An 18,403-nucleotide genomic window follows, 5' to 3' on the forward strand; every position below is an offset into this window, starting at 1 on the left:
GATAGATTGGACAGCTCTAGAAGCTGAAGATAATTCACGAGTACCAGGTACCGGTCTTGGGGGTAAAGTTAAAGAATTGCCCGAGTTATTGATACAGGTTTTGCCAAGGTTACTAGCCACGAAAAAGGAAGATTGGGATGCAATCTCAGCCTGTAAACAGAAACAGGATGAAGACACTAGTGATTTTTATTCTAGATTCGAAAAATGTTTTATTATTAACAGTGGTCTGAAAACAAGTAGTGAATCGTACCCTCATCTTTTTGTTACCAAACTAGTCGAGAATTCGAGTCCACAAGTTAAAAATCGAGTATTGAAAGTCGAAAGTACCTGGCAAGCTAATACTCCGTCACAGATGCTTCAAATGCTCCAGTATCACCAGAACAGAATCAGGGAAGAGCAAGAACACGAAAGAAGACGTATGAAAGACACGAAAATGAAAGTATTAGTTGCACAATCTGTTCCACAAGACAGTCAGAAGAGGGGTCCGAATCAAGCCAGTCATCCTACAGCTCCCGTTAAAGGGACCTGCAATTACTGTAAACAGCCAGGTCATTTTATAAACGAGTGTGCAGTTCTGAAACACAACATAGCTACTGGTAAGACTAAAGAGAGACCACGTCCGCCTAGACAAGAACAAGTTTCACAGACTTCTCAGTCACCACAGAATGCACAACAGACAGTTACAGCACCGCAGCCTATAGCTGCCACACAGCACGTTACACAGCAGATGTACAAGTATGCTCAGACAGAGTATCCAGATTATCAGCCGTATTCATGAAACAGCCTAGAGAGGGAGGTAGGCTTGCCTCTCATCGAGATACCTGTAGATCAAGAGGGTCCCTATGTACACAGTCAAGTATTAGGGAAAGACAGAAAGTTTTTGATTGATACAGGGGCAAGTAGGACTACTATCAGTCATGACGAGGTTCCAGGGGCTCCGCTCTCAGGCTCTAAAAATGTTTCCCTTGGATTTTCAGGAAAGCCGATTGTTAATGAAATTTCGAAACCAGTTACTCTAGAAGTTGGTCCCTTGTCCCGAACCACTGATTTGTTACTCACGAAATCATGTCCAGAAAATTTGTTAGGCATCAAGACATTAAAAGAATTAGGAGCAGTTATTTGCTGTTCCCCAGAAGGGGTCCGTTTGTTTTTGAGAGACTTTAAAGGTCATTATGTATTGCGTGATTTTGATCCAAGATTATTGAATGTACCACAGCATTTATGGGCGCAAGGTCCAACTGATGTAGGTTGTATGCATATCACACCCTATTGTGTGACTCTCAAGCAAGGTATAGTTTTACCACGAATCAGACAGTACAGATTGCCACCTGAGGCTGCAGCAGCCTTATCCAGAATTATTGATGAACTTATTGCTCAAGGAGTGGTTGTAGAAACTGACTCCAATGTATGTAATTCTCCTATCATTCCAGTCCTGAAACGTACTGATCCAAATGCACCCCCAGTATATCGATTAGTGATTGACCTTCGAGAGCTTAATAAATGTATCATACCTCAGTATCCAGTAGTCCCAGATATTTCATCCCTTTTGACAGCCATTGATTCTGAAGCTACATTTTTCACTGTTATCGATCTCAAGAATGCATTTTTCAGTGTCCCCATTCATCCAGACAGCCAGTACCTTTTCGGTTTCTGTTTAAATGGAAGAAGCTATAAATTCACACGAGCTCCTCAAGGTTTTACAGAAAGTCCTAGTATTTACAGTCAAGCACTTAAGAGACAACTAGACAATATCCGCATGCCAACTGACACTGCCCTGCTCCAGTATGTCGATGATCTACTGATCACAGCCCGTTCTGAACGTGACTGCGAGCGTGCGTCACTTACAGTTCTGTATTTTCTAGCCGAGCAGGGGCACAAGGTGTCCCCTTCTAAATTACAATTCTGTGTCCAGCAAGTGGTATACTTGGGACACTTGCTGTCCAAGTGGGGTAGGCAGTTGACACCTGACCGTATCCAGTTAATAGCGAGTCTTCCACAGCCCAAGACACAGAAGGAGGTACGAGCTTTTATCGGCCTTACTTCTTACTGCAGACAATGGATTCCTCAGTATGCATTTCTAGCCAAGCCACTGATACAGTTAACGACACAGGAGGCAGCCGTATCGACTGTCCTCCCTTGGACCCAGGAACATACACTTGTTTTCAATGAATTAAAGAAAGCCTTATGTCAAGCACCTGTTCTAGCAACACCCAACTACAGTAAGCCTTTTACACTTTTTGTTACAGAACGTGATGGTACTGCATTATCTGTTCTCACACAAGATCAAGCAGGACAATACAAGCCCTGTGCTTATTTTTCGAGCACATTAGATCCAGTAGCCCAGGCTCTGCCTGCGTGCCTCAAGTCAGTTGCAGCCACAGCTCTAGCTATCAGACAAAGTGATTCTATAGTGTTAGGACATTCCCTGACAGTACAAGTTCCACACTCCGTGGAAGTTCTTCTAAACCGAACACAGACTCAGCACTTGACAATTGCACGTTTAACAGGTTATGAACTTACACTGTTCCAGCCACACATAGAAATCAGACGCTGCAACATTCTAAATCCTGCTACACTGTTACCGTCAGTTACTTCAAATCCTGCCACACATGACTGTGTGGAAGTTGTTAACACTATGACAAAGCCAAGACAAGACTTGACAGATATTGCATTACCTGATCCTGACCTGACACTTTATGTGGATGGTTCATGTATGAGAACGAGTGCAGGAGAACTAGTAGCCGCGTATGCAGTGACTACTGACACCGAAGTTATAGAAACACATCGTATTGACACCCTGTCTGCTCAAGCGGCAGAGCTGGTAGCTCTGACCCAAGCCTGCATACGTGCCAAGAACCTGAAAGTAAACATATACACAGATTCACGTTATGCATTCGGAGTCGTACACGACTTTGGAGTGCTCTGGCAAGAACGAGGTTTCATGACTTCTCATGGAACCAAGATTCAGCATGGTCTCCTCATTCAAGCTCTGTTAGATGCAATACATTTACCGACAGCTATCGCTATCATGAAGTGCAAGGCACATACGAAAGTCACTGACATCATTTCCCAAGGTAACGATCTAGCAGATCGAACAGCCAAGCTTACAGCTCAGATTCCAGACATTCCAGTTAACACGACACAGACACTCACTCAAGATCAGACTACTTGTATGACAGTTAAGGACCCTACACAAGATGTTATAGACATACAGTTACATGCTACTCCTGAAGAAATCAAGAAATGGTCCGAACAAGGAGGGGTCCAGACAGATCAAGGATGGTTGACGAAGGGAAAAGCCACATGGTTTCTCCCCGACTCTATGGTTCAAGTCATTATTAATACCGCACATAGTCCAGCACATCTAGGAGAAAAAGCTATGTTAGACAGTATTCAGAACCTTTGGTTCAACAAGCACTTACGAGCTGCAGCCAAGCAGAAAGTCCGTACCTGTATGATATGTTGTCAGTTCAATCCAGGTAAAAGTGTCCCGGTGGAACAAGGTGGATTCCAACCTCCTGACCACCCTTTTGAAGTCCTCCAGATGGATTATATTCAGATGGAGCGATGTCGAGGTTTCAAGTATGTCCTCGTAGTTGTATGTGCTTTGTCCAGGTGGACAGAAGCATATCCAGTTCCAGATTATACAGCCGCGACCACTGCCAGGCAGTTGGTTCGTGAGTTCTTTCCCCGCTATGGACTCCCTAGGGTCGTGTATTCAGATAACGGCCAGCCATTCTCATCTGAGCTCATGAAACATGTTTCCCTTCTGTTAGGGTACCAGTGGAAGTTCCATTGTGTGCGCCATCCTGAAGCAGCCGGTCTCGTAGAGAGACATAATCAAACTTTGAAAATCCGCATAGCAAAAGTATGTAGAGAAAAAGGTGTAGACTGGCTAGTAGCTCTGCCAGTTGCTCTGTTCTATATGAGGATGGTTGCACATTCTAGATCAGGTCTATCCCCGTATGAGGTCGTATTCGGCCGCCCCCCAAACATGTGGGGTACACCTAGACCCCGCAGTATTACAGATGTTTCCAGTAATATGCTGACAGATTACCTAGCTTCCTTGATGTCTGCCCTACACTCTTGTCGTTCACAGGTTGCCGCCGCATTTCCAGACCACACCGAGGTGAAACCGCATGAGGTCGTTCCCGGTGACCTCGTATTCGTCCGAAATTTTGATCGTTCAAGTCCGCTGGAGCCCCGCTGGAAGGAGCCTCGCATGATCTTGCTAACAACAAGGACCGCGGTTAAACTTGAGGGCAGGAAGGGGTGGGTCCACCTGAGCCATATAAAGAAGTTCCATGGAGTACGAGAAAAGACTTTTGCTAAGGACTGCCTTATTCCTAAAGACTGCCTAAAAACGGACTCTGAACTCAAGCCTCCCCTGTTAGAGAAAACTCCGCAGCAGGAGTATAAAGAGAAACTCCGGTCTAGTAAAATAAGTAGGCCAGTTTAATTGTCTAAGTCCCTCTCGGGTGAAACGGTTAGACAGGTTCCTGACATGTATGAGATAGACCCCCACAGTGAGAGAGTTAGTCAAAACTCTAAAAGATGTATTATTGTTCTATGTTTTCTATTATTTTTGAGCCTTATGGTTACCTGCACAAGTTATGCATTACATTTATGTTTTCCAATTTCACATGTACATATGTTTTCTAATGCTACAGTAGAGCCCAGACAAGCAAGGTCTTTCCCATAGAACAGGGTTAGATCTAGAAAATGAAGTGTATGATTTAGGTAATTATTCTTCGAATTTCATGGTCCTGAATGTTCAGTCCGATACTCCTCCAGATTTGCCTGCTATTTCAGTACTACCAGTCAAAGGCGAATTATGTGTCAGAAAGAATGGTTCCGCACATGTAGGACATAGTGATTGTACTATTATTGTCGAGTATAGTGACAGTGGGAAATCTATCTTCAAAGCCTCACGTCATTCTTATTTTGTTTGTGGTCAGACCGCATATGTTCGTCTGCCCCTCGATTGGGATGGAACATGTTATATTGCCTTCCTACTGCCACCAGTTTTTCTAGCCCCATCCGATTATCACGGAAACACACATCTAGTGCACACCAGACATAGAAGGGAGATCGAGTCCCCGATTGTCGATCAAACTGAAACTACTCTAGAACAGTATCAAGACTTCAATAAAGGTTTCTTTTTCTTTATAGGACCTATCCAGAATAGTAAGTTAATACGTAGGTTAACCAGAACCCTTGAAGCTGTAGTAAATGAGACTACTTCTGCTCTAGGTAACTTAACTGAAGAGCAATCTGCTATGAGATTTGTCGTGCTCCAAAATCGTCTCGTTCTTGACGTCATACTGGCAGATAGAGGAGGAGCATGTAGAGTCATCGGATCTAGTTGCTGCATTTTCATTCCTAATAACGCGCCGTCTGTTTATTCAGCTATAACCAGACTTCATAAAATTGCCCATCAGTTCCACCAGAATCCAGGCACCTGGACATGGTCCGGTTGGCTTTGGAGTATCATATCTGCCTGGGGATGGAAAGTATTGTCATTCCTAGGTATTGCAGTAATGATCATATTCAGTTGCTGCCTCTGTATACAATGTGGCCCTGCGATTTGCGGCATGTGTGCTACCTCTTGTATTCCTAGTCCTAAATCCCGTTCTAAGACAATTCGAGACGAGCAAATGATGCTATATGAAATGATAGATGGTATCATGAATATTGATGTTTCCTGATGGAAACGTAGGGCACAAGGAGGGAATGTGGAAAAGTAAATTTTGCCATGTTGTATGTGCCTACGTGTTCCCCATATTATGCTATATGTGCATGATCGATATGCATGTATATCCCCCTATGAGCGATTAAAGACGCAATTACAGTTGTGTCCATTTCTAGTATGCCCGTTTCCAGTTCCCGTGAAAGCAACGAATATTAGGCTTATGTAAACCTATGTTGCTACATTTTACAGTGTGCACGTTAACCCATTGAATTGTCCCCGTTTCTAGGCCTTAAAAGGGCCCGGACACCAGATTCAGCTCCTGTCTCCTGAACCCTCTCTGAGGAGCGATACAGCCCCCACCTGCATCCCTGACCCTCCGCTTACTTTCTGCCTCACAGTGCCCGGCTCGGCCTGGCTCTGCCTGCCAGTCTGCCAAGAATATGTTATGCTTCTAGTTATCAGTCCAGCCCTCCTTCTCTGCATTCCTAAGCTACTGCACCGCATCAATAGTTTCCGTCATGGTCTAGCCTTTATGTCTCCATGTAAGAGAAATACTGTATTAATATTCATAGAATATTCCTTGTACACGCAATACATGTAGAATTATGCACGCACCAGTCTTAGTGTCTAGTAGCATTTTGCCCTGATAACTTTTGGATTCTATCAATATGTACTCCAAACACCAGATACCAGATATGCCTTAGGTACATGTCGCTCTGACACTCCAGACTTTAGTCTCCTCTTCTAGCGCAGAAGTCATAGCCCCCAGTTCTCCCTGGTAACACGTCATTGCCCGTTTGCGCGCACCACTAGGTTAAAGGTCCCAGCTGCTCAGGTAGCCCCCTCCATGTTTCCGCCCCATTTATGACACTTCTGTTACGCTTACATCACATGTCTATGTATACGCCCTGTACACGCCTTCTTGTTACATCATTTTGCCCTTATCTTTCGCGACTGCTACGAGTCACGCCTACTGCTACGCCTACTGTATTGAATGTAATGTATTTGTTTAAGTATATATACTGTGCACCCATATTAAAAGTTGCCAATTAGCCATCCTGACTTCCCTTGTCCCTTCCCTGGCAGCTGCCATCCCGTACTATTGCAGGCTGTCCTGTTCCTGTCCTTTATGCCTGATTAAAGCCTGTAGACTCAAGATACCTCGAATCCTGACTCTTATTTATTGAGCTATCTGTTTCATTCACTGTATTAAAAAATAGAACCGGTAATTAATTATTTATTTACCACAAAGTGATGCACACATGCCTGGCACAGCTGGGTCAGACATGGTACTAATCAAGCTCAGGGCAGAATGTAGGGTGCTGGATACCCAATTTGACACATTCGACAAGAATCTGGAAGCCATGGGGTCCCGGCTTGATGACCATGAGGGCCATTTAAACACATCCAAGGTACAATTTCCGACTTTGAAGATGGCACCGCCCAGACCATCAAAAAGATGGAGTGAATGGAGAAACTCCTCAAAACAGTTGCAATCAAGAATGAGGACTTGGTGGCATGGAGCGATGGAAAAATATGCGCACAATGGCAGTTCCCGAGTCCACCAACACTGGGCGGCTAAACCTGTTAGTGGAAACGCTGCTTACCGACCTGTTTGGATTTGAATCCTTCACCACTACATTTGTAGTAGAGCATGTGCACCGCAGTCTTGGGCCGCGGCCAAACCCGGGATGTCTGCCGAGGCCTATCATAGCTCACTTGCTCAAATTCAGGGATAGGGATACCGCCCTTAGGATGGCATGATAAGAGGGCAAACTGGAAAGGCAAGGATCGTCCATTTCTCTATACCCGGACTTCACTGCTATAGTCCAGGAGGCAATACAAAATTATGGAGGGGTTAAGGCCAACCTCAGAAAGTGAGGCCTGGTACTGTATGCTCTATCCTGCATGGCTAAATGTAGACATTGATGGACGTTCTAGAATATTCGACTCCCCTCATGAGGCCCAGGAAATCTGTCAGTCCTACTCTAAGTTTAGTTGGTAGCTTAGTACACCTTCTTCGCAATCGCAGAACATTCTGGACTCAGGTGCAAGTGCAGATCTCTTTTCAGTCAGTTAGAATAGTAAGTTATTCCCTCACAGTCAAATAAACTTGGGTGTTTGTACACGTTGCAATGTCTGGGCTAGGTCACTGCTCAACAAGCTTGGTATGCATGTGGCACTCCCCCCTGTACCAGACTCTCTACATATTTTAGGATGCTCATGAGCCAAGTGTGGTGGAAAGCGGTGAGTCGTTAGCACCCTCTAAGTGCAGGCGCACATTTTTGAGATGTTACAGTGCAGTTTACTGGGTTTTTTTTGCACTCCAAATTTCGTGATGTAGGCTGGGTTTTTCCCCCTCAGTTGGGTATGGGATGTGGGTGGGGGATTTAGGGTTCTCAAGCAACCTCTGGCGATATGGTTTAATTGGTACAGTCAATTGCAGTGCAGAAATGGTATTCTAGCTGCTAGCAAGTGGCTAACAGTGCACAACTGGAAGCAAATGTAGTTTTAATGACGTGGAATGTTAGGGGCCTCAATAATGCCCATAAATGTAAGCTAATAACCAATTATAAGCAGCGTAACCAGGTGGACAAGAACCTCACCTGACGCTTTCTGTGAAAACATCTTTGGCGGGTAACTGGAAGATGCATGGATATTTTGCTGGATACAGCTCATATGCGAGGGGTATGGGGATATTGATCCATAAATGAGAGCTGTTCAGGGAATTAGAGGTGTATTGTGACCCAGGGGGGCCCTATTTATTGCTAAAGGGATGTCTGCTGGAACATTATGTATTGTTGGTCAAAATGTATGCACCAAATGTTGACGATCCTGACTTCTTCTACTCCATTCATACACACATTGAGCGTATGGGCGTGGATCAAAGTTGCCTGAGTGGGGATTTTAATTTACTGATTGATCCGACGCCCGACAGCACAGCGCCTACTGCCAACACTAAGCCAAGGGCTAGGAGGCCACTACTGGATATGTTTGACAGTCATGGACTGGTAGATGCTTGTCGGCATAAAAAACCTGGCCTGTAACGGATACACGCACTATTCAGCACCTCACAGTACATGGACCCGGTTGGACTATAGGTCTCCCTCGGCAGGGGTAGTGCTCTGGATTAGCGATGTGAAATATTTCCTGCACACACTATCGTACCATTTACCAGGAGTGCTATAACTGAGAGTTCGCGTGCAAGGAGGTAGAGTGTCCATGAAGATTTCCTGACATGGCTCTGAGGGACAGGGCATTCGCCTTTGAATTAAGCACAGTGATCAGTGAATATTTTACATTAAATGTGGGCACAGTGACATCCAAGGCCACCTCTGGAGGAGTTTAAGGCATACACCAGGGGAATTTGCATATCAAAAAGCGCAGGTTTGCTTCGAGATCTGAGTTGTACTATCACATGTGTAGAGGCACAGCTGGCCGACCTTGATCAGTTGGATGCGCAACTCCTGAGTCCCCCCAGTTTGCAACGCCGTGATACCCTCCTAGAGGAGTTTCGGGAAGCAGCTGAACTTGAGGCATGCTATCTTGGTAAATAATAAGTGTGGGCTGAAAATCCGTTCCGTTTGTGGATTTTGCGAATTTTTGGCATTTTCGCGGTCCGCGAATCGCGCGAAATTGTCATAAAATTCGCAAGCTGGCGAATTTTTTTGCTTGGTCGTGCTACAAAAATACATTCTTGCACATGCGGCGTTGACTTACCGTGATTCTGAGTTTGCCGAGTTGTTTTTCCTCCCAGTTTGTGTGCGCTGCGCCATTTTAGATCTGGATGCGTGATCGCGCGAGACTTTTCAACCGTGAGTATGTCATAGCGGCCCGCCATCTTGCACTGCGAGAGTTTGAGAACGCGACTACGTCATAAGGGCCCGCGATCACGCATCGCGGGAGTAAACAATTGCGAACACGTAGATGAGACGCGCAGCTGACTTCCGGCGGGCGATTTGAACAGCTCGCTTTCGCGAACTTGCAAAAATTGCAATTCTGCACAAGAAATCTACTGCAGGCAGTATAAACCTTCTGAAATTTGATTTGGATCAGAAAACCTCCTCAGATTGACATTTGGCTGCACTTTTTGTGCAAGGAGTCCATTTTTGGGGGGTGGGAGGAAGGAAGTGCCCCAGAGTCTCCAACTTCCTGTTCCTGTCCAGCAGGCTCCTCCCAGTGCTTTGTCAATGTCCTGATCACTTTTCATTTGGATCTGGACCTGGAAGGATTACTTTTTGTGGCTACTGCTGGATATTTGTATTTGAGGACTTTTTGTTAGGATCACTTTTGGATTACTTTTGGATTTGAGATTTTACAAGTAAGTTGGTGTTGTTTGTTTGGGGCATTGCAGTTGCTGCAACTACAATTTTTAAACTTTTTCACAACTTTAAAAAAAATATATTGTTGGTAGCCACAGTATCCAGTAGGCCCAGGGTTAGTCATGGGTGCATGATACAACTGTTTCTATGAGTTTTGTTGAACTTAAATATCATTTATGTCATGGAATTGAGCTCACTGTTATATGTGGATTTTTTTAAATTTTGGGGTGCGTGTAAAGCCACACTAGCCAGTAGGCCCAGGGGTAGTCAGTGGTGCATGGACCAAGTCTTTCTGTGGGGTGTCTTTGCAGGAAGGTGGATACCTGACTATGGTTACCCAAGATTTTTTGCCTAGTGTTTAGCTGGTTTTCGACTTAGTTGGCCTGGAGCCCGGCTAATCAGGGCCCCAGGCTATCTGCTCTCACTGTAAAATGGACTCCATGTATTTAGGTACATACCTAGTTGGAAGTTGGGTCACCTTGTGAGCCCCTGTATAGTGTGGTACCCAGGCATAGGTGCATCCAAGGCCTACCAGGGGCTGCAGCATGAATTTTGCCACCCCTGGCTGGCCATCCAAATTGACACAACTGGCTGATCACTCAGCTAGGGCAAGGTTGTGTAATTACCCCTTGCCTAGGTATAGTATCCCGATACCTACCATTATATATAGACACATATATACCTATAAGTCACTCCTATGGCAGGCCTTAACAATCCTTGGGGCAGAGTGCTGGTTTTATGTGAGATGGTGCTCTAGCATGAGCTGAGCCTGTCTGCAGCTTTCTGAACCATGTCCTTATAGCTGTTCTATGATATAGCCATACCATATAATCTTAAGTGCATTATAATCCTCGCAGTTGAATGCTAACTCCGGTTTGGCTTTATCAAAACATGTCGTGTAAGGTGTCATACGCTTTGGAATACTACCCCCTCACCAGTTCTGGTGACGGGGGTGCATTCCATCCTTCTGGAGGGAAAAGACATGTTGTTCCTGTTAATCCCGCTTAAAGTTAACCAGAGCCTCAGCATCACAAAATGGATGCTGCTGCCACAGACACAAGTCTGACCTCCTGCTGCTGGGAGTCCTTCCAGCGAGGGAGGCTTGGGCAATAGGTTTCCTGTCTTGGGAGGTGCTAGCACCACCCCAGACAGGCCATAGCGTATTGGGGCAGGGAGGGCTGAAAGAAATGAGACACTGCCTGGGGCACACAAGGTGTCCCATGCATAGCCCGGTTTAAACCAGTTGCTGGGGCACTCCAGCCCCAGCTCTGGCGCAAAACTGGACAAAGGGAAAGGGGTGTAACCACCCCCTTCCCTGGTCCGACCCATAGGAGGGACCTAGCAGGTAATCCAGCCCCTCAGATTGGTATATAGGTAGGAGCTGAGTCAAGACACTTTAGATTTATCCTGAACTGAAACTTGAAACGAAACTCTGGACCTTCGACATTCTATTGCAACTAGAAGACTGAAGAATCTCCCTTGTGGTCAAGGAGGGACCAACCTGTGCAAACAGGCACCATCCAGTGATCTGCAGTTTACTTTGTCGACGCTCCCGCTGGAGCCCGAGCACAGAGTCCGACAAGAGCCTGACTTCCAGACTTCTTTGACCCCGATCCACAGCCACAGCAAAGCTGAGACCCGTGGAGGTGACGAGAGATGTTGGACTGGCCATCTTGAAAAGCCTGCTCTTTACTACTTGTGCAGCTTCTGAGGCACTTTCGAAGTTGTGCATTGGGGATTGAGAAGCCCCAGCCTCGAGCACCTTCTGCACCAATGCACAGCCCTCCACACTCCATGAGTGCCACGTGGGGCCTGCCAGTGTTTTTGTGCTCAATGCGTCTGTCTGGTTACTTGCCCATTGGATAGTGGCCTCTGTGACGATGAACCTTTGAAATTGAACTGCCTGCCTGGTTGCTCCAGGTTGGCCCCTGCTTCCCTGAAAAGGAGAAGCCCCCCTAGACCTTCCTGGTTTAACTCAAAGCGAATATCCGATTCCTGCGTGGAATGCATTTGCCAAGGCCCGTTGACACCAATTTGGAAGCGGACGCCACCAGCAGCGGGATCTTTCATGGGACAGACTGTATCCAGCTCCTGGTCATCGTCGATGCCTCGTGGTCCACGTGGCTACAGAGTCAAGCTTCACGACATCACCTGACTGCTTCGCGACATCGCCTGGTTCCTTCCTGGTTCCTTCCTGGCCACTGGCTAGTGACCCAGACTCTGTCCCCTCTGCGTTCAGGTACTCTTCATCCTTGATCCGCCCTTGGATCCAACCGGATACTTCTCTCCTGGTCGCCTGCAGCATCTTTTCACAGGTCTCCATAGGATTCAGAGACGAAACCCGACACACTTTGACACCTATGCACCCGGCTCCTGTGGGTGAGGTAATGCGGGTACTCCAGTGCTCCTGTGGGTATTGACTATCCTAGTGTCCTAGTTTTCAGTAGCTTTCTCCTAGTCCATCCGGAAGTGTCCTTAAAGAACTAGTTTCTAACTCTTACGTTCCCATTGTATCTCTATGGTAACTCGCGTGTGTGTGTAGACACTGCACACGCTTCCCGTGGGCCTCCTGCTTCCTAACTCCTGGTAGTACAGCATAGCCCCAGTGATTCCCTAGGCCCTAGGCCTACTCCCTGTTTGTGACGTGGTTCTTATACCACTATTTTAGTATATGGTTTTACATGCCCCTAGGGCTCTACTGTATATTGTGCAACTTATTGTATGATAATTAAATATCTTGTTATGTGCTTGTGCCTCTGACCTCATAAAGAGTTCAAAGGGGTTGTGTTAGTAATACATACATATATATTTTATATATAACCTGTGTGGTGTCCTTTCACTTGGTATTAAAGGGGTTACATATGCTAAAACAGCTTGCTTCACATGTTCTCTGAAGTTTTAGCCTAAGACTGCTTTGTCCATGCTACTACTAGGATAGCTGGTCTATGAGGTTGACTTTACAACCATCACCATAAGGGTTGTTTGGACTGGTGCAAGGTGCTCACTAGAATAGTGTACATCATATACCAGGCCAACTTCTCACAGTCTTGAATTTAAACATCATTTAGGGCATGGATGGCATTGGATTGTGGGGATTTCTGTGTGTTTTTCATTTTTTTGGGGTGTTGTTGGGGCCTGGCCATGTGGGTGGGGGTCAAGGGGCCACTTTGAAGCCAGGAAATGTGCTTTGTGCCATAGGCCCTGCGCCCAGTCCGCCTTGCTTTCATCCATTATGCCCAGGGGTACTCAGTGGTGCATGGACCAAGGCTTTCTGTGGGGTGTATTGAATTTATACATCATTTAGGGCATGGATGGCATTGGATTGTGGTGATTTGTGTGTGTTTTTCGCTTTTTTGGGGTGTTGTTGGGGCCTGGCCATGTGGGTGGGTGCCATTTTGAGGCCTGGCCATATGGGTAGAGGTCAAGGGGCCACTTTGAAGCCACACAGTGTGCTTTGTGCCATAGGCCTGCACCCAGTCTGCCTGCTTTCATCCATTATGCCCAGGGGTACTCAGTGGTGCATGAAACAGCTCTCTCTGTGTGGTCACTCTTCTGTTAATATAAACATCCATTTTTGACTAGAAATAATTGCAATTTGTATTTTTGGTCTTTCCGTTTTTGGGTGTTTGGGTAATAAATGCCTAGTTCCAAATATTAATTGAAGCACGACATATGCAATTTATTTAACTGATGTTCCTCTGGCTTCCTTTGCTTTTAGGTGCACAAAGCGAACCACAAATCATCGTCATCGTTCATCATCAGTGCCAGGAAGAAGTCCTGCTGCGGTGTGTGCACAACATCACGTGACGTCACGTGTGGCCACAGACAACTCTGCAACTCGTGCAACTGCGGCCTGCTGTTCTTACATCTGAAGAAGATGGGCCCAAAGAAAGGTGGCCGTAGCTCCTCTACCAAGAAAGTTGCCAGTGCCACTGCCAGTGAGAAGGAGCAGAAGAAGCAAGTGGCGCCACTTACCAAGGAGACTGGTGTGTCCACAGACACTTTTTTGGGGAAAAAAAACTATGGGTGCATCAGCGGTGTCCGCCGGGGACTAAGCTGGGAGCAGCACCTCAGCTTCTTTGGTCTCAGTGCCACCACACCAAGTTAGGCCCAAGGCCATGAGTGCCGCAGAGGCAGCCACTTTAATTGCTCAATCACCATCGACCAGTGATGTTGGCATTGACTCATCGCAAGAAAGTAGCATCCAATCAACGCAGGGTGTAACTCATCTGACGAGTGTCCAACCACAGCCGCAACGACAACCACAGGTGCAACAAGGAGAAGTGCAAGGAGAGGCACAAGGAGAGGCACAAGGAGTGGCGCAAGGAGTGGCGCTGGCGCAAGATGTGGCGCAAGTGGAGGCGCAATGAGTGGCACAAGGAGTGGCGCAAGTAGAGGCGCAAGTAGAGGCACATGGAGAGGCGCATGGAGAGGTACAAGTAGTGGTGCATGGAGAGGCGCATTGAGAGGCACAACTGCCCACAATGCTTGTTCCTCTAGAAGTAGGGGCACATCAGGAAATCGAGATTCAAGCGGATATATCATCCGAGCAAGCCACTCCTCCTGATGATCCATTGTCTTCCAGATCCACAGCAAGAAAAAGGTCAAGGAGGGCTAGTACAAGTTCTTCTAGCCCCCTTCCTTCTGATGATCTAGATCTTGATTGGAACCCACCAATGCAGTCTGAGAGGGAGGCACGCCATGAGGCGACAAAGGTAGCTAAGCCAAAAAGGAAGGTTCCTGCAAGGCTTTCACTTATGAGTGATGAAGACGAACAAGAAGTAGAAGTGGTGTACTCTGCTGCTGATGAACAGTCTGACGATGATGACCCAGTCATCACAGTTGTCACTCCAGCCCCAGCGGGCATGCAGCAGACAGACATTTATACCCTATCCCGAATTGCTGCTTAGTGGGATGTGGGCGGCGTGGCACTGGTACCATCCCCAACACAGGTAACTACTGCACCAACACGACCTACAGCTGCCAAATTTTCTCTTCGAAAGGGCCGGCAGGGACCTCCATCCAGCTCGGCCTCCGTTATCTCAAGTAGTGGTGCTGTAACTGTAAGTGCACAAAAGAGTCAAATTCGGCAACGCCCATCCTCCACTTCATCTGGCATTGAAAGTAGCACCTCCACCACCACCACCAGAAATCTCAACTCCCCAGTTTGGGACTTCTTTAGTATTATCAAAAAGGCAGAAAACCTAGTTATTTGTTCGATTTGTAAAACTGTAGTTAGTCGGGGTAAGCTTGGTACCAACTATGGTACCGGATGCCAGAGAGGTCATATCCTAAAAAAAATGCACTTTCCAGTGGGAGGCGCACCTAAGTAACATCCAGGAAGCCAAAAGTACAACAAATCCAAATGTATCCATTGATATTGCATTGGATGATGACAAGGGGCTGATCGTGCAGGGGGGAGGTGAAGAAGCAACAGACATTTTTTCTGGTACACACAGTACCCCTGGCAGCAGCACTGCAGTGGTAGTGCCCATACCCTCTACCCCAGCAACATCTATGAGGCACACTAAGAGTCTGGGAGAGACACCAATGCGAAAAATTACATCAATGAGCCTAACTGGGTTGAAGAGGTCTGGATCCTCCTCATCACATATGAAAACGGTCCAGACCACCATTAAAAGCATGTTTTGGTCGGAGTCGCTATTTGAACGCACCCACCCAATGGCACGTCTTTATAATGCAATGCTGGCTAAAATGTTAGCGCTGGACCTTCTCCCTTTTTCTTTCGTGGAAGGGGTGAGTTTTCGAGAATTTGTGGCAACAGTCTGCCCTAAATGGAAGGTTCCTAGCCGGTCCTATTTTGCCAGAGTTGCGGTTCCAGCACTACATCAAGATGTGCTGGAGGTGATTAGGGCAGCTTTGCAGAAGAGTTCTGTTCATACTCCACTTGACAACAGACATGTGGACCAGTTGCCAAGCCCTTGATTACATGTGCATCACTGCACACTGGGTCTCTTTTGCAGGGGTTAGAGACAAGATATCTGCAGGTGTTGACACTGCCACAATTTTTCAAGCTAGTCGGAAACATGCAACAGTAGCCATGTTTGCCATGGAGAAATCTCATACTGCAGTAAACATTTTGGAGGAGTTTAACAGTAAGGTCTTTAAATGGCCGCATCCAAGAAAGCGCATGATTGGTTATGTTTCCACGGATAATGGCAGTAATATAGTTAGGGCCATGAATGATGGTGGCTATTTCAGAGTGCCGTGTTTGGCGGACAGTATTAACATTGTTGTTCAAGATTTCTTGAAAAAAGAAAACAACGTCAGCAAGTTACTGACCACCTGCCGAAGAATCTGCACACATTTCAACCATTCTTTTAAGGTCCGGAAGCAGCTGAGGACCATTCAACGTGACTGTAGAGTGCCAGTCCGAGGACTCATCCAGGAGGTGGCAACACGCTGAAACTCAACCTTCTACATGCTTGAGCGTATGTTTGAGCAGTGCTTGGTAATCAATGAGTATGTCTTTGCACTGGGTTCTTCTATGAAAGACATGAGGTTAGAGGTGGAGGAATAGGACCTAGTTAAAAGCCTGACAGACATGCTTCATCCTTCTGAGGTCTTCACGCGTGAAGTCAGCAGGGAGGACTGTACTTTGGGCAAAGCTATCCCATTGTTGCACATGCTAGAGCACCAACTGAAGGCGGTGTCTAAAACGTTCAAACATGATACTGACAAGCAAGACGCATATCAGTTGGCGTAGAGCTTATTAACCCGCCTACTTGACAATGCAAGGCTTAACAGAATACATTGTGATCAACATTACATTTGTGCCACTATTCTGGATCCACAGTACAAAAAGGCACTGCCCAGCAATACATTCATTCCTTTTAAAGAAGGAGATGTTTCAAAGTACAAACATTGGCTAGCTCTGTCAGCCACAAGGTTTGAAAAAGAGCAGCAGGAAATTGAAGGAACCTGCAGAAGTACTACTAAATCAGCAGGCCATCCGGCATCAAGGTCCACTTCTGTGGCCGAAGGCAGTCACTTTCCCTCAGAGCTGATACCGACACCAGCAACCGTATCATCATCATCCTCACCTGCACCAGGCCCAGCCATATTGTCGGAAGCGGATTGGATAACTCATCAAGGGTTTGCTCGTTCCAGTGCTGATGCAAAGGCCACAGATGGTACGCAAAGTGGAGTAGCCTGGATGACCTTGAGTGGATGGTGCAGGCCTATCTGGATCACCCAACAGAGGTCTACATTGATCACAACCCATTGATGTATTGGTATGGGAAAAGGGGTCAATGGCCACTGATCACCAAGCTGGCTCTAAATTATGTGTCTTGCCCACTCACAAGTGTGTCTTCTGAACGTGTTTTCAGTGCTGCTGGTGCCATTGTAACTTCAAAAAGGACCCGCCTCTCACCCAAAAAGGTGGAGAGGTTAACAATGATCAAGATGAATCAACACTTCATACCACCAGATTACAAAATATGTGAATCCACGCAGGAGGAAGAGGAGGACACCGACTTAGGTGATGGAAGTTCTTCTCTGTTAGCTGACCTACTCCCGTTGCAAGTCACATAGTTTGAGGACGAGCTCTATTTCCCTGAGACCTAGGTCTTTTTCCACAAGAAAACTCTAATCACAATAAATCCATCACCAGCACTGTCTTCATCTTATTTCCTTATTGAAGGTGCCGTTGTCTGCATTCCTGAAGTTCACAATTTCACAACTCTGTCATGCTCCTCTATCCTCCTCCTCCAGACTCCCCCTATCAATTTCCCTCAATGCAGATGGCTGGATTACGCAGAATCAAGAAACTGTCGCTTCGTAGACGAGTCCCCTCAAAAGAAGTGGGACTGGAATTACTGACTATATGCTGATTGCTGATGCTGACTGTTACTTCGAAAATTGACACGAGAGGCTGCCCTGTGGATCTTAACTTTAAAAACAAGACGCAGACAAAAAGTGGAACAGGTAATGAATAATGAGATGGCATGCAGTGGACAACACTGGCTGTCTGGCTCTGTTGAAAGCAATTGCTGTTTGTTTGTTGTGCATGAAATGAATCATATGTGTTCTGTTATTATTTAATCTTTTACACACTAAATCTAACTCAAGTCTACTCTGTTTTTACCTTGTTTAATTCAAATTGTACTTCTACTGTAGGGGCCACTACGTTGCATTCTTTAATATGGAAAATGTCCTTGGACTCACTGTGTGTAGACTGTGACTGCATGAACAACATTGAGTTTGCCAATACCATGATGATGATGAGTCTTGATGATCAAAGTTACATAATATCTTTATTCTTTACAGACACTCACTGGGATGGATGCTGTATCATCGTCGTCGGTTTATGGAAGAACTATGGCCATTTTGTGAGTGGCAAACAGGTAAACAAGTCAACAACAAC

The sequence above is a fragment of the Lissotriton helveticus genome, chromosome 3_1 (genome assembly GCF_964261635.1).
Source record: "Lissotriton helveticus chromosome 3_1, aLisHel1.1, whole genome shotgun sequence".
NCBI classification, from domain to species: domain Eukaryota; kingdom Metazoa; phylum Chordata; class Amphibia; order Caudata; family Salamandridae; genus Lissotriton; species Lissotriton helveticus.